Raw genomic sequence first — 16,584 nt, 5'->3', positions numbered from 1 at the left:
CCCCTTTTCTCTCTCTGTCTCTCTTTCTCTCTCTCCTTCTGTCTCTTTCTCTTCCTCTCTTGCTCTCTCTCACTCCCTCCCTCTCTCTCTCTCTGTCTCTCTCTCTTTTCTCTCTCTCTCTCTCTCTTTCTCTTCCTCTGTCTCTTTCTCTCTCTCACTCCATCTCTCACTCTCTCTCTGCCTCTTCTTTCTTCTCTCTTCTCTCTCTCTCTCTCTGTCTCTTCTCTCTCTCTCTCTCTCTTTCTCTCTCTGCCTCTTTCTTTCTCTCTCTGTCTCTGTCTCTTTCTCTCTCTCTTTCTCTCCCTCTTTCTCTCCTGCCTCTTTTTTCTCTCTCTCTTTTTCTCTTTCTCTTCCTCTGTCTCTTTTTCTCTCTCACTCCATCTCTCACTCTCTCTCTGTCACTTTCTCTCTCTCTGTCTCTCTCTTTTTCTCTCTATACTCTCTTTCTCTCTCTTTCCTCTCTTTCTTCTCTCTTTCTCTTCTTTCTCTCTCTCTCTTTCTTTCTTTCTTTTTTCTCTCTCTCTCTCTTTTTCTCCCTGTTTCTGTCTCTCTCTTTTCTCTCTCTCTCTCTGTCTCTCCCTCTCTTCCTTTCTTTCTCTCTCTCTTTCTCTCCGTCTTTCTCTAAACATGTTTAGAAGTGCTTGTCATTCTTCTTTTACTTCCGTCGTTCCTTTCTCTCTCTTATATCTTCTTTTCTTATTGTGGAGATGAACTGTGCACTCTGAACACCATTTGAGTGCCTATAACAAAATAAATCCGCTGTGCTCGCGTCTGATTACAAAGCGTTTCATTGGCCAAGAATCAGCAAGTGCACCGTAAGCATGCTAGTGAAAAGGCTATGACTCATCTCATCTCAGAATGAATCCTGCGTACGGTAAGTGAAGAATAACTTTGGACGACTGCAACCTGTTTTAAAAATACAATAGATACAAACACTTGAGTAGAGGCAGGTTAGAACAACACAGTCAGATACGGGATTTGTCTGCCAAACGTTCAATGTGAATAACAAAACAGAACCACAGATAAGCAATGCTGTTGTATTATTAACTGCCAAAGGATGACTGACCAGATTAGTCTCTTACCCGTGTTGGCACCGCCGTGTTGCCAGATCTAAATTTATAATCATCACTAAGAAGACTAGTGCTAAATAACAAAACATAATGCGAACACTTTTCAAAGCTCCTATATCACTCACGTTGACTCCTGTGAGCTTTAAGCCACGTTATAATGCTGTTAAATCCCCAAAAAACATACCTGGAGTTGTGTTTTGTTTCATTCACGCATGTTTCAAAATGTGCAGTTCCACCTTGTGATGTCACTTACCAGCTACGTTTTTAAACTTTTTTTCAGTAGAGATTGTGAATTCAAGCGCTGAAATGATCCAAATGATTCTAGTGAAGGTGCGGTGGAGTTTAAAAACACAGTGGAGCACTGTCCTGTATTACCACATGACATCACAAGGTGGTACAGAGTGATTTTCGTTTGAGAGGAGAACACGGCCTCAACACGCGTGAATGAAACAAAACACAACTCTGACGACGAAACATTAGAACATAGATAAATAACAGCGTAATATGGGATATTTAAAGGTGCATTGTGTAACTTTTTGGTTGCTTGTTTCTACAGATATATCATTAATATCATTCCATAGTATGACATAAAACAGCTCTACCTTACATTTTCACCTGGTTCCTGAAGGGTTGACCAGGTTTTGTATTCACCCTGTGTGTCTGTGTATGTGTGTGTTTCTGTCCACCTGCGATAATTCCACCATTTATGGACCGATTGTCACCAAATTTGGAACATGGGTAAAGCACCCATGCCAGATGCCACAAAAAAAAAAAAAAAAGTTTAGTGACGATCCGGGATCATTCAAGGTCACACAGGTCAATTGAAAGGTCACGCCATTATAAAGGTTCGGCAATTTCTGCAATTTCTGAACCATCTGCGGCCTAAAATATTCACCCAATCATCACACAAGTTGGCACACACATAACCGGGGTACAGTGGATGTTACAGATTGAAACAAGGTCACTTGAAGGTCAAGGTAACCAAGATCAAATATGTGTTTGTGGTCTTAACTCCACGAAGGATTGAGCTACAGCAACGGGAGTGTCTCAAAATCTCATAAAAATGATCTGTTTATAATTCTATGCATTTGTATAGTCAAATATTAATAGTTTTTGAAATAATCACTAATTCTAACAGTTCCTTTCTCTTTCAGTGTGTGCCGTTAAAATTCTAATTGGAACAATACACAACACAGTGATCTACAGTCACACAACTAACATATATGGAACTCATGAAAAATGACATTTTCATTAAACACTAGTAAACACAGACATTCTCATGTGTGACCAATATCACACAAATGTTCATGGGCCTGTACAGATACACACATTGCATTGTGGATATAACGATCATGTAATATGGGCTGGGCTCCTCATGAGCTGCTTCTGTGGTGATGAACTGACCCCACTCATGAAGGATCAGGTTGCTCTCTCTGATTGTGCTTGTTTCAATTACAGTTGGTTGTTCTGCTGAAGATTACCTAGAAAACCGGCATTCTGACTGTGAGCGGGGTCGCCTCTCCACAGATCTGACCTCTAACTCAGTATCGTTTGGTCTCGATGAAGATAGAAAAGTTTAAAACCATACTTTGAAACATTCCAGACAAAGCGATAACATCTCCATGGAGAAAAGCATTTGACAGACCCGCCACCAGAAAAGTTACACAATGCACCTTCAAAGTCAATGAGGGTTTCTGTACAAGTATCTGTAACAAGTATATTTGTATTGAATGGACTCAACATTTACTCAACATTACTCAACACTACACTGGGTTAGTAACATGCCATGTCCAAACAGTGATTATGTAAACTCTGGCTACAATAGTCTAAGAATAGCCCTAAAGCACAAGTAAACTTTGGATTAGGCGACACGAGGCTGAACCTAGACTGATCTGTTTATCTGAAATAATAATGAATGACACAGTTGGGTTTGGGGTTATCTATAATACTGTTACAGTGCTTCGAATGTTCCACAGTATGACATTAAACAGCTCTACATTGCATTTATTTAATTACACATAGTTTTAAAGCTCAAAAATACCTAGAAAAGCAGACATTTTGACTGTGAGCGGGGTCGCCTCTCCACAGATATGACCTGTAATTCAGTCTGGTTTGGTCTGAAGACATAAAGTTTTAATACATACTGTGAAACTTTCCAGACAAAGCAATAACATCTCCATGGAGAAAAGTATTTGACGCGCTCTGCTAGAAAAGTTGCAGCTAAACTTTTGAAAGCTGACAATGAAAACGGAAAAGCAGATATGGTTATACTGTCATTATTATGTGCTAAAGGATCAGTGATAAGATTAGCCTGTCTGTTATCAATGTTGGCACTGCTGTATTGCCCATTCTAAATTTAAATGGAACCCAGGCGGGGGTGGAGGGCTCGGGGAGGGGGTGTGACCCTGAGCTAGAGGTCGGAGATATATGTAAAAGAAAAATGTCATTTGATTTGAAGGACTTGTACCTCATTTCACCCCTTGTATTCTGAAAAATGTATCTTGCCCCAGTGCAGTATATATTATAATCGGCTCTTGAGATCAAAATAAGTCTGCTGTGTAGTGTTTGCATCTTAAGAGTTTTATTGTCCAAGAATCAGGTAGTGCATGGTTAGCTGTCTAGTTGCAATTTACACCTTTGCAAGACAGGAAATAAGCATGTGGTGTCAAAATAAACTTTCGATGCCCTTTCAAAACACATTCTCTAAGGCCCATCCACACTAGTACATATTAGAGTTTTCTTTGTGGATGCAGAGTTCGTCCACACTAATCCGATTGAAAATGGCTCCAGAGAGGAACGATTTGGTGCCGCCAGCTCCCATGAATTAGATAGATAGATTTTATTTGCACATATATTAAAAACAACATTTTGAACAGATAAAAACAGATATGACTGTGCTGATGAGAATGAGAAGATTATAAGATCACCTTCCCTATAAACATGATTTTATCACAACAGTCATGAACAGGCAAGTTGACTTTCAGTAGTCCAAATATTAAATAGCATTACAAATCAGTGTTTGCACTGTGTGGACACCTGAAAATGTTGATTCGATAACGTAGGAGCTCTAGTTGTGTCCTTATTGGACCACGTCACTCTGACTTGTGCCTTCCTGATTCACTAGGTTTGTGACATCGGTCATGTGACGCTATTGCGGAAAACAGTTTAAACAAACCATAGACAAATGGCAAACTAGAGCTGGAACTACTTGCACAGAACAGACTCACCATTAGCAAACACCCCTCTGTCACAGAAAGAACACATATATTCCACTAAGTCCGACAGAAGCGAAATGGTATCAGCGCACAAGGAGCAAGCTGTTTTTTAAGCGCTTAGTTTATGCAAATTATCCATGCGGTTTTAAGTTTCATTTCTGTAAAACGTAAACAAATATGCGCAAAGCTGTGTGGATAGGGAAGACTTGCAGACACAAAATCCGCTTCCGATACGGTGATACGGTGATTCGTTTCAGTGTAAACATAACCCAAAACTACAATCGACTAAATACTGTGAGTCGCATCCAGGAGCTTGGGGAATGATTCATGATTAACTACAGAAAGTCCAAAACTCCGCTCTGGCCTCTGAAAGTTGTGAAAAGTGATAATAAACTCTTTGTTGTGATTAATTAGAATGCTTAGAATATGTAAGGTAAAAGTTAAGTGAGGAATAACTTTGGATACCTTTGAATAAGTTTTTACACAGTATTTTATGGTGTAATTCAGGTACAGCACACAGACAGATACATACATAACATCATATATAATATAACTTCACAGAATAAATAATAGATAATAAATGGAGAAGTATATTGACAGTAGGGCTTTTGTACACTACATCTAAACCCCAGCGTGTCCTTCATGCCATGCTTTTGTGTCTGTTTTCGTAGACAGGTCCCCCGCTCCTCTTTGAGCTGACGTGTCAACAGTGAAACCCGACACGTGATAGAAGCACCACTAAATACCAACTTTTCATCCACGCACAACACGGCGGGCTTCCCCAGAGCGGCCGTCAGGACAGGATCTGCCCTGAGCCCTTCATGAGAGACACAGACTGGCAGCTGCACGCAGGCTCGCACTACAAAAACTCAAACCTCGCCAACTTCAAATGACTTCAATTAAGAACATATTATTTTGATTCGAGGAAATTTCACATGACAGTAAAATGATCGACCAATGGAACACGTTTTTTTGTTGCTGAAATGTAAAAATGCATCTAGTTAGACTGAAGATAAATGCAGTAAGTCTTTGTAAATAAGAAAAACAGTAGTATGTTGTTTGAATTAAGAAAAACAAAAGACTTTGGTAGATACTTTTACTTGTTACGAGTTAAATCTACTCAAATCAAGTTTAATCTTCTTAATTTGAGTGATTTAACCTGACTTAGACATTGTTTTTTGCAGTGCACAGGGGACACATGGAGAGGCCGGTCAGATCTCGTGTCTCTTCTTTCTGCACCAATCATCTTTCATTATTATAACCACAGAAGATCAGCCTATCAGTATTTGCATGTGATTTTCTTTTAAATGTTAGAGTCTCTATTTAGAAGTGATTCAATTTCTCACCTAAATTAATTAAAGAGTCGCTTTTTACGCTATTTTCTGATTGACTGTATGTTATAATGTTGTTTCTTCTTCACGAACAGACCTGGAGTTGTGTTTTGTTTCATTCACACGTTTAACACACAAACTCTGAACAGAAAACACTCTGTTCCACCTTGTGATGTCATGTGGGAATACAGGAAGTGCTCCACAGTATTTTAAACTCCATACACCTTCGCTAAAATCATTGGAATGATTTCAACCCCGGAACTGCCAATCTCTGCTGAACTAAAGGTAAAAAGTAGGTGTTAACTTGAGAACTACCATTTCACTGCAAAAAACTAAATCTAGTCAAGGTAAGATGAACTTGAACTTTTATTTATTTTATTTAATAAATGTTTTTTTATTGGTATGGATGTGAGGATGTGTGTATATTTGTAAATTTTTACTGCTACAGATCTGCTCTGTTGAAGTTTCGTTGTATTTCATACAATGACAATAAATAAATCTAAATCTAAATCTAAATCGAATTAAGAAAGTTTTATCATGATTTGAGTACATTTGTAAATTTCACTTGACAAGTAAAATGATCTACCGATGGAACAAGACTTTTTATACTTAAAATATGAAAAGACATCTTGCACCACTACAAAAAAATAAAAAATAAATAAAAAAATAGAATGTTGCTTGAATTAAGAAAAACCTATTCCATTGGTAGATCATTTTACTTCAAGTCAAGTTGAAAAGTAAAATGTTTATTTAAGTAATTTTAACATACCTAGATATTGTTTATTTTTTAATTTTTTCTTCCAGTGTGTCAAATAAATAAATAAATGTTTTAAACCAGGATATCTTAAACTTCTTTTTAAAAATAATCATCTTGGTATTGAAATTAATATCAAATATGTTCCTTTTTTATGTGAAATTTTGGTATTGTATCAAAATTTTTGTTCTACGCCATAGGAAATTTTGTCCTTTGCATTTGACCCATTCTTCAATACCAACTTGTAGAAGCAAAGAGTCACCACAGGGTTTTGTCTGGATCACCTGTAGCTGGGATCATAATCTACATGTTTTATTAGGGATGTCACGATATCCAAATCTCTCGGTACGATATTATCACGATACCCAAATCTCACGGTACGATATTTCTTGCGATATTTTGAAGCGGCTGATATAATTGTAGATACAGTGGGGCATGCTCCATTCTCCAGTGTTGCCAAAAGAGGCACTTATGGCTAACTGCAGTCTCTGTTGGAAGAGTTGTTCTCTGCCAAAGTAAAAAAGGCAGTTCATAAAATTGGACATTGATAAACTGACTCAAGAGTGACTCAAACCTTACAGCAAAATCATTACTGTCATCAGAATCCTTTGGGAGTGGTTCACTGCTTTAATTTGTATTGTGTATTCTATTGTTTATTTAATTTTCTGTTGCAAGACGAGAACACAAATGCCCAAAAGAAAAGAAATATGAGTCACATGTTTAAATTAGTGCTGTCATGCGATTAAAAAAATTGAGAGATTAATTAATTATGATCTGTAATTAATTAATCTAATTAATCTCTTTTTAATCTCACCTAAAAATTGCTGAGAAAAGTCTTCAATTTGAGGTATTTTCATTTAAATTCATTATTACATTATTGTGGCAGATCAAAGGACTGATATAGAACAAAAAAGTGACTTTATAAAGTCATTTATTGTTTAACAAACTTTAACAGATAAAATGTATTCCACTATAGATTACAGATTACATACCCCAAAATGTAGTTTGTAACTTAATCCATTTAATTACTTAAAGTGAGTAACATAATCTGAATACTTTGGATTACTTGATATTGTCATGATTTTTAAAACTACATGAATGTACCAACCACATCCTGAAAATTCTTGTTTGTTCTCTTCAAATTGTCTGAGCCCAAGTCTCCATGAATAAGAAATTGTTTGCTGTAAAGTAGCAAAGACTAGGAAATCTGAACATAAGATGTTTTGTCTGTTTAAAGACAATAAAAAAGACCAGTCTGTCCTTAACCATATTAAAAATATTACTGATAGAGAAATGCTTTATATATGAGATCACTGGTTTTAGACCTGGTTTTAGACCTGGTTTTAGTTCTGGTTTTAGTTCTGGTTTAGACCTGGTTTAGTCCTGGTTTAGTCCTGGTCCTGGTTTAGTCCTGGACTGGGTTAGTCCTGGTTTTAGTCTTGGTGTTAGTTCTGGTTTAGAGGCGCACAGGAAGCTCGGTTTACGCAGCGTACGCGAGAAAACACGATCCACACGAGGCTCACGGGAGGACAGCGAGTGTCCGCGCAGTGTCTACGGAAGGAAACGTGGTCCACGCGTTCTCAGTCATCTCTGTTGATGACGATGATGAAGGTGTGTATTTGTGTTTGTGTGTGTTTGTGTGTGTTTGTGTTTGTGTGTGTTTGTGTGTGTTTTTTGTTTGTGTGTGTTTGTGTGTGTTTTTTGTTTGTGTGTGTTTGTGTTTGTGTGTGTTTGTGTGTGTCCCCTCATGTGGCAGGTCACTATAGGACAGTAGTGCAGACATCATGAGCCTATGCAGGTTGTTTTCACCAGTGACAATTTAAGTTGTAGGCGATTTTATATTTGTTATTTTCTTTTATCTTTCACGTCGGGAGAAGAATTTCCAAGACACGAATGTGTTTTTACCTGTGCACTGCTGCCTCTGTTCTACTGGCTCGATGACCTCGTCCATTGTGCGACTGACGCCGCGAATGTGAACATGACGTTTACATCGCAATTACCGAAATAAAAAAATAAATAAATGTGTTTTTTTTGTGTGTGTGTTGTTGTCCCAACAACACATAAAAACAGATTTTATAATAAAGAAACTCGCATACAGAAACAGTAAAGTTAGAGATTAAAAATGAGATTAACGCGATTAAAAAACATAACGCACTAAATATGACTGTAATTAATTAATCGCAATTAAAGGTTGTATAGAGGATTTCCAAGGAACGAGAAAATCCAGCGACTGTTTGTCCTTTTTCAAATGTTGCGCATGCGTGAAACCACCCCCCTCCCCTACAGCTCCCTACGTAGAAACGCCTTCTCCCGCCTCCTCACTACGCCAGAAACAGGTTTGTTTACAGCCGGTGAGCTGCACATGACTTGTAAACAACTAACTACAGTGTTGGTTAGGCAAGGCGGAGAAGTGAGGAGCGGGGGAGCGGGGTGTGCGGACATTTCGTTCGCGGACGAGAAGTGAGGAGCAGGGTGAAGAGCGGAGCAGGGAGAGAGGAGAGAGGAGAGAGGAGAGGGGAGCGGTGCGCGGAGATTCCGTGCCCGTAGAAGTGAGGAGAAGGGGGAAGAGCGGAACGGGCAGCGGGGACAGGAGTAGGAAAGGGGAGCAGAGAAGGTTGCGCGGAGATTCAGTGCGAATGAACTAGCTACAACACGCAGCAGCAAGCGGACTCTTTCTTTGCCTTGAAAATTACGTTTTCAGACATAGGATATCGCTTTCGTGTCCTGAAAAACGTTTGACTAGCTCTTGGAAATAAAGTACGTTTTCATAATAAGCAGAAGTTACCTGTCCAGGAGTAATTTGGCGACCAATGCGTCAGTCTTTAGACCCTGCGTCTGCTTCAGTCGCGCCATCGCTGGAATGAATCTACAAGAATCACCTTAGTTTGGCTTCGCTGCTTTTCCCCTTGTCTTCTTCTTTCAGCGACCTCAAAAACGGACTTTCTTTTGCGGCTAACTGCTCCTGGATTCTTGTCTGCCATTGCAACAAACTTTGTGCTAACTGCGAGGAAGATATAGGTCAAAAAAAAGCCGCTAAGAACTGTTGCATTGGTGGAGTAAACAGCGTCTGTGCGTCTTGCGTCTGTGGACTGCGTGACAGGCGTACGTAAACCACGTACCGGCGGCGCGCAGGCAGTCAGTTACGCTAGAAACGTAGGGAGTTTGATTGATAGCCTGTCAGCTAACAGATAACGAGGCCGTGTCGTTATCTATTGGCAAATGTTTAGCTGGCCCCCCACCACGTCCAGAGTTGATGAATTTTTATTCTCTTTTTTTTGGTCATCATAATTACAAGGCTACTGCACCTCTATAATGCTATCATTGACAACTTGAAACAAAAAAAACAAAAAAAAAAATCCTCCATACAACCTTTAACGCGATAATTTGACACCCCTAGTTTAAATATGTCTTCTGTTTGGTAAGTGTCGACAGTTAGCCACGCTGCAATGAAAAACATGAATACATCCATAATTTCATGTTTTAAAAAGTGAAATGTCTTTACCCGCTGAAATGTAAAAGGTCAATTCAAACTATTTAACAACAAAATATATTAAAGGGCCCATATTATTCTATTCTCTGATCTATGTTATATTGTTTCCTGATCAAAAAACATCCTCAGGCCCCTTCCACACTAGTTCATACTCGAGTCGTTTTCATTGTGGATGCAGTGTTCATCCACACTAATCCAATGACGGAGCGATCTGGTTCCGCCAGCTCCCACCAATTCATCTGAGTACGGATCCGATCCGGCACTGTGTGGATGCCTGAAAACGTTGAGGAGCTCTCGTTGTGCCCTTATTGGACCACGTCACTATGACTTACGCCTTATTGATTCGCTGGGTTCGTGACATTGGTCATGTGACGCTATTGTGGAAAACAGTTTAAACAAACCATAGACAACAGCTACAACTACTTCCTACTTTCACACTTGCCATCTTTCTCGGCTCAAAATCAACTGCTGCAACTTCAGACACGGTGCTCCACTTCCTTGTTTTTACCACCCATGCAACATTGTGACGCCAACCTAGTCATGTGATTAGCATTTCAGGAGGTTTCTGTGTGGATAGGGAACAGACACAAAAACAACGTGTCTGAAATCATTTTCGATACGATGATTCGTTTCAGTGTAAACATAACCTCAGAGTTGTGTTTTGTTTCATTCACATGTTTAACACACAAATCTTGCATATTTAGGGTTCTTCTCTTCAACTTAAACCACTCTGTTCCACCTTGTGATGTCATGTGGTAATACAGGAAGTGTGTTTTTAAACTCCATACACCTTCACTAGAATAATTCTGATGATTTTAGCTCTGGAATTGCCCATCTTTTCTCAACTAAACCTAAAGATGGAGACAGATTAATAATGTAGGATTACTCAAAGGCTTGAATGAAACAAAACACAACTCCAGGTCTATTTTTGATGAGGTAACAACATTATAACATGTTTTAAAGCTCACAAAAGTCAATTCTGCGTAATACAGGAAAATGAAATCAGGCACTACTAACAGTAACTCCAACTTGAAAAAGATTGGAACATAAGACTGCATCAATAGTCCAACCCTTCAAAGGCTACAGAGAAACCCCCATCAAATTAAGCTCCGTTTTGCAGACTCGCCGCATCAGCACGTTTAGGCTTTTGAGGGTCACGACCCCGGTAGCCCCGCCCCCTTCTCCCTCTTCCATTTAAATTAGAATCTGAGCATCAAACGCACTGCGAATTGGCCCACAGTTTGACGCCCTGATTGGCACGCGCGGTCACATGGGTGTTGGGTTACCAGGCTAATTACTTTACTACACAACTATTTTCTATTACGCACAGGCTCTTGTTGCCACAGCAGACATCACAGGGAGGCAGGCAGGACTGAGTGCGTGCGGATGGGGTGGATGAGAGAGAGGCTTTGGCCAAATGAAGCTACAAATTTGGAACATATCCAAGAGGTTGAATAAGACAGTGAGGCCGTACATTGTGTAACTTTTCTCGTAGAAGGTCTGTTATTTGACTTTTTTTCAAAGAGATTTGATAGCTTTGCCTGAACTATTCCACAGTATGGCATTATCTTGCATTTATTCAACTACAGGTGTTTTTATTGCTTAAAAAAAAACCTCTCCACAGATCTGACGCACCTACCTTGGCTTGGTGGTGTTGCTTTTTTGTCTCTCTTAATGCAACACTGTGGAGCATTCTGGAAAAAGCAACAACCTCTTCATGGAGATGAGGAGGTAATGGACCCTCCACCAGAAAAGTTACACAGTGCACCTTTAAAGGTCCTACATTACGCAAAATTGACTCTTGTGAGCTCAGGGCTTATAATGTTGTTACTGCAAAAAAAGTGTTTGAGTAACCCTTTATTACTAGTCTGTCAACATCTCCAAAGTTCAAAATGCTCTGTTCTACCTTGTGATGTCATAAAGTTTTCAAGTCAAATCTTTTACCTTTTGTTCAGTAGAGATTCCAAGGCTGAAATGAACCAAAATGATTCTAGTGAAGGTGTATAAACTGATATATCGGTTGGCCGATATTATCAGCCAATATGGGCACTTAGAGACATATCGGCAATCGGCCTAAATCTTGCAGATGGGCATGTTGTACCTCGTTATACAGTTTAGATTCTCTATATTATGATTATAAATATAATGTCCTAATATGTGGTGCTGTATCAGTATTTATCTGCGAGTAATTGTCTGTTTCTGTGATGCCGCACTGCCCCTAAATGCATCCCAAGAGTCATTTCATTTATGTGTGTTTGTTTACGCCCGTGCGCAGGCATAGCTCCATGTGCACAACACTGAGACGCTGCTTTAAATGCTCTTCTGTCTGATTCACCATACTGACTATAAATAAAAGTGAACTTCAGCGCAGTTTAGGCCGGCAACAAAACTACTACTTGTTCTTATCAAAATACAAATGTGGAGAAGAGGGACACACGCAGTCAACAGGCTGGATTATATTATTTTTTATACATGATCGCTTTGTGTCAGGACACAAAAGGACACTTATTTGTGAAGACTTGTGATCTGAGAGGCACCTGTGTGAGCGGTGAGTGTTGCAAATGTGTTGGTTTTGAAGCTATTTTTCGTTCTTTCTCGTTCATTAGCGCTTAGCTGCTGTAAATGCTCCTGTTTTATCGGGATCATATCAGCCACAAAAATTCATATCGGTCGGGCCATAGTATGGAGTTTGAAAACACAGTGGAGCACTTACTGTATTACCATATGACATCACAAGGAGAACTCAGCCTAAATATGCAGGGTTTGTGAGTTAAACATGTGTGAATGAAACAAAACAAAACTCCAGGTCTGTTTTCGATGAGGAAACAACAGTAAAACATAGATCAGAAAACAGCATCATACGGGCCCTTTAAGAGCGTCTGTATTTTTTAATTTTTTTTTCATTATCCTAAATCTTGGCAGCTCAGTTTAATTGCAGTTCAAGTTACATACATTTTACTATCTGAGATCCAGAATACACTCTTTGCCAAGACTTTATGAAAGCTATGAAAGTGAAGGTCAGAATCGATGAGTGAAGCACTAAACTTTGAAAACTTGATTTTGATAAGACAAAACCAAATAATAAAAAAGAATGTGGAGGGCTGAACTTTGGGGGTTAGTGGTGCATTGGGTTGGAACATTAACTGAAGGGTCACCAGTTCTCATTCCATTGTCAACTTGTGTGCGAAGACAACTCACACACCTTCTTCACATTATCGCTTTGCTGAAATGTTTCACAGTATGGCATTAAACTCATCTGTGTTGTATTTATTCAATTGTAGGTGTTTCAGTGCTCAAAAATACTATGAAAAACATGCATTCCTACAGAGAGTGAGCTTGCCTCTCCATAGATCTAACCTGGAACCTGACCTGGAGGCATTGTAGGCTTGTCTCCATGGAAATAGATAAGGTTAATGCAGTATTGTGGAGAATTCTAAACAAGGCAATAACATTTCCATGCAGATAAAGTTACAGAGTGCACCTTTAAAAGCATTCAGTGTGTACCATATTTTTCAGGCTATAAGGCGCACTTAAAATCCTTAATTTTAAGTGCGCCTTAATTTTCTCAAAATTCGACAGTGCGCCTTATGCATTAATTCTGGTTTACTGGCCTCGAGCCGATTTTATGTGGAACACGACGCTCAAAACTGGTTTCAAAATGTTTTAGTACGACTTTGCTAAACTAACCGCTTGATGGATTGTCAGAGAATTACGGCTACAGTAAAAGGCAAAGTATAGTTCTGTGTCAACACAACACACACTTCTACCGCCATTGCCTTGTCGCAGAAAGAATATATATACTCCACTTGAAGTCCAGTTTATGGTCCAGCGTCAAATGAGTCGTGTTCTTTAGTCCGACAGAAGCTCACATTTGTTTCTGTAAAACATAAACAAATGTGCGCAAAGCATTAAGCACATTATTACTCAATGTATATTTGAGTCGTCCTCATAGGAAATAAAACAACAAACTTAAATAATCCACCCACATTCACATTCATAATACACATTCACCAACACAGAGAGGCAATGCTGGGCGAATTACACCACAATCTACCAATGAATCAAGGATGCTTGAGCTAAGGGATCAGTCTCAAGTGTCGACTGTTTGTTTAGCTTAATGCGCCTTATAATCTGGTGCACCTTATGTATGAAAATAGATGAGAGAATTCAACATTATTGAGATTGCGCCTTATAATCCAGTGTGCCTTATAGTCCGAAAAATACTGTAAATAAAACAAGATAAACCTTTATTTGTTCCATGATTTCCCAGTTTTCAGTCCCTGTATCTGATTTTGTCCCATGTATTTGAGAATTTGTCAACTCTGCAGTGTATTTTCTGCGTCCAAGTATAAATCGCTTTATTGTTTGATAATCAGGAAGTGCGAGTTAGCATGGTAATTGTTGTTAGTTTTACCATCATAGCACAACTCCACACAAACCCAAACTCATCACTATCAATAATTAGGTAAGAGAGGAACAACTTTGGACCACTGCAACTTACGTAAAATGAACTAATTCTGTCTTTCTTGGTTTTAAGACAATAAAAAATTTTTATACAGCGTCTTAAACAATATACTATAAATCTAACACAGCACTGCCAGTAGAGTAAAGCTATAAGTCTCAAAACTATAGTGTACAAAGAGCGGGTATGACTATGTGCAGTGCAGCATATGGACAGAATGAATAATTTAAAGGTGCATTGTGTAACTTTTATGGTGGAGGGTCCGTCAAACGCTTTTCTCCATGGAGATTGCTTATTATTGCTTTGACTGGAATGTTTCACAGTATGGTATTACAACTTTTTATCTTCATGGAGACCAAACCAGATCGAGTTACAGGTCAGATCTGTGGAGAGGCAACCCAGAATCCCTGTTTTTCTAGGTATTTTTGAGCTATAAAACCACTTGTAATTGAGTACACGTAAGGCAGAGCTGTTTATGGTCATGCTGTGGAACATTCCAGTCAGAGAATTGACATATCCATAGAAACAAGCAGGTGACAGACCCCTGACAAAAAAGTTACATAGTGCACCTTTACTTGACTTTGTAACATTTTGGTAATTTCAGAACTATACTTAGCATAGCAACCAAGACAAAAATGTCAGAGGGAAACTTTTCTGAACCAAAGCATCTTGTTAATATCAAAACCAGGGTCCAATTTGCATAAAATGAACTTTTGGAGTGTCTGATGTGGAGCAGAGAGCAGACGCAGCACTGGTCAGTCCAATCTGATAAATCAGGCTCAGACAAGTGTTTGGCAGGACCCACTGGGACATGTCTATTACTTAACTCACTCAATTACTAATGACACAGCCTTTACAGACCTCTCCCGTCGAAGTCTGAAGTTTAAAGAGGGGGTATTAGGCTTCTGTGTGCTATTAATTACTAACACAGAACAGATTTAGATCACCATGTTAACTTTTATCACTTTGCAAATGCTATATTCGACAAAAAATACTATATTTGACAAAAACTGCTATATTTTACAAAAACTACTATGTTCGACAAAAACTACTGTATTCGACAAAAACTATTATATTTGACAAAAACTACTATATTTGACAAAAACTACTGTATTTGACAAAAACTATTATATTTGACAAAAACTACTATATTTGACAAAAACTATTATATTTGACAAAAACTGCTATATTTGACAAAAACGACTGTATTCGACAAAAACTATTATATTAGACAAAAACTACTATATTTGACAAAAACTATTATATTTGACAAAAACTACTATGTTCGACAAAAACTACTGTATTCGACAAAAACTATTATATTAGACAAAAAATACTATATTTGACAAAAACTGCTATGTTTTACAAAAACTACTATGTTCGACAAAAACTACTGTATTGGACAAAAACTATTATATTTGACAAAAACTACTATATTTGACAAAAACTATTATATTTTACAAAAACTACTATGTTCGACAAAAACTACTGTATTCGACAAAAACTACTATATTTGACAAAAACTATAATATTTGACAAAAACTACTATATTTGACAAAAACTACTATGTTCAACAAAAACTACTCATCAAAATGCATACCAGGCTCTGTGCACAATAGCGCCTGGCATCCTTACTGTTAGCGTCTCTACTTCCTGTCCAGTTTTATCTCGTTTTTGCCGAGCCGTGCTAAAATGAATAAATATTTTAAAATAAGGCAGTGAACAGGGAGCTGTGGGTGGACATCACTGACAACATGATAAAAAGTACACAAATAAAATGAATACTTGAGCAGAGGACACTTCTGTGCTTAGAAAGAGAGATTTTTGTGAAATCCGTCAGTCGTCCTGGTAGGAGCTATAGCAGAGGAGAAGTTCAATTCTGCCAACTGGACAAAAGTTTTTTTAATCAAAACAAAACAAAAAACCCTCGAAAACATTTGTTCACTTGACAGAATCGAATTTTCTTCTTTGGTATAGAAAGAGAGTTGTTTGTCTCAATGCTAACGCTGATGCTAATGCTAATATGAAGCATAACAAACAATACAACTCCACAAACTGAAGTGTTCTATAGATATTTACATACACACTATATACATCATTTGAATTTTAATAGATTGATTATTTTATGTTTTAAGATAAAAAAAAAAAATAATAATAATAATAATAAAAAGACTATTAGCTTTGATACACAGTGAGTTAGCTACGGTGCTAGATTCTGTTTATTTTTTGATGCTCTGATTACCCGCTTACGTTGCTCCCTGT

Source organism: Boleophthalmus pectinirostris, unplaced genomic scaffold (assembly GCF_026225935.1).
Source record: "Boleophthalmus pectinirostris isolate CB_2022bp ecotype Guang Dong unplaced genomic scaffold, ASM2622593v1 HiC_scaffold_6, whole genome shotgun sequence".
Taxonomy (NCBI): domain Eukaryota; kingdom Metazoa; phylum Chordata; class Actinopteri; order Gobiiformes; family Gobiidae; genus Boleophthalmus; species Boleophthalmus pectinirostris.
Note: the sequence above shows the minus strand (reverse complement) of the source record.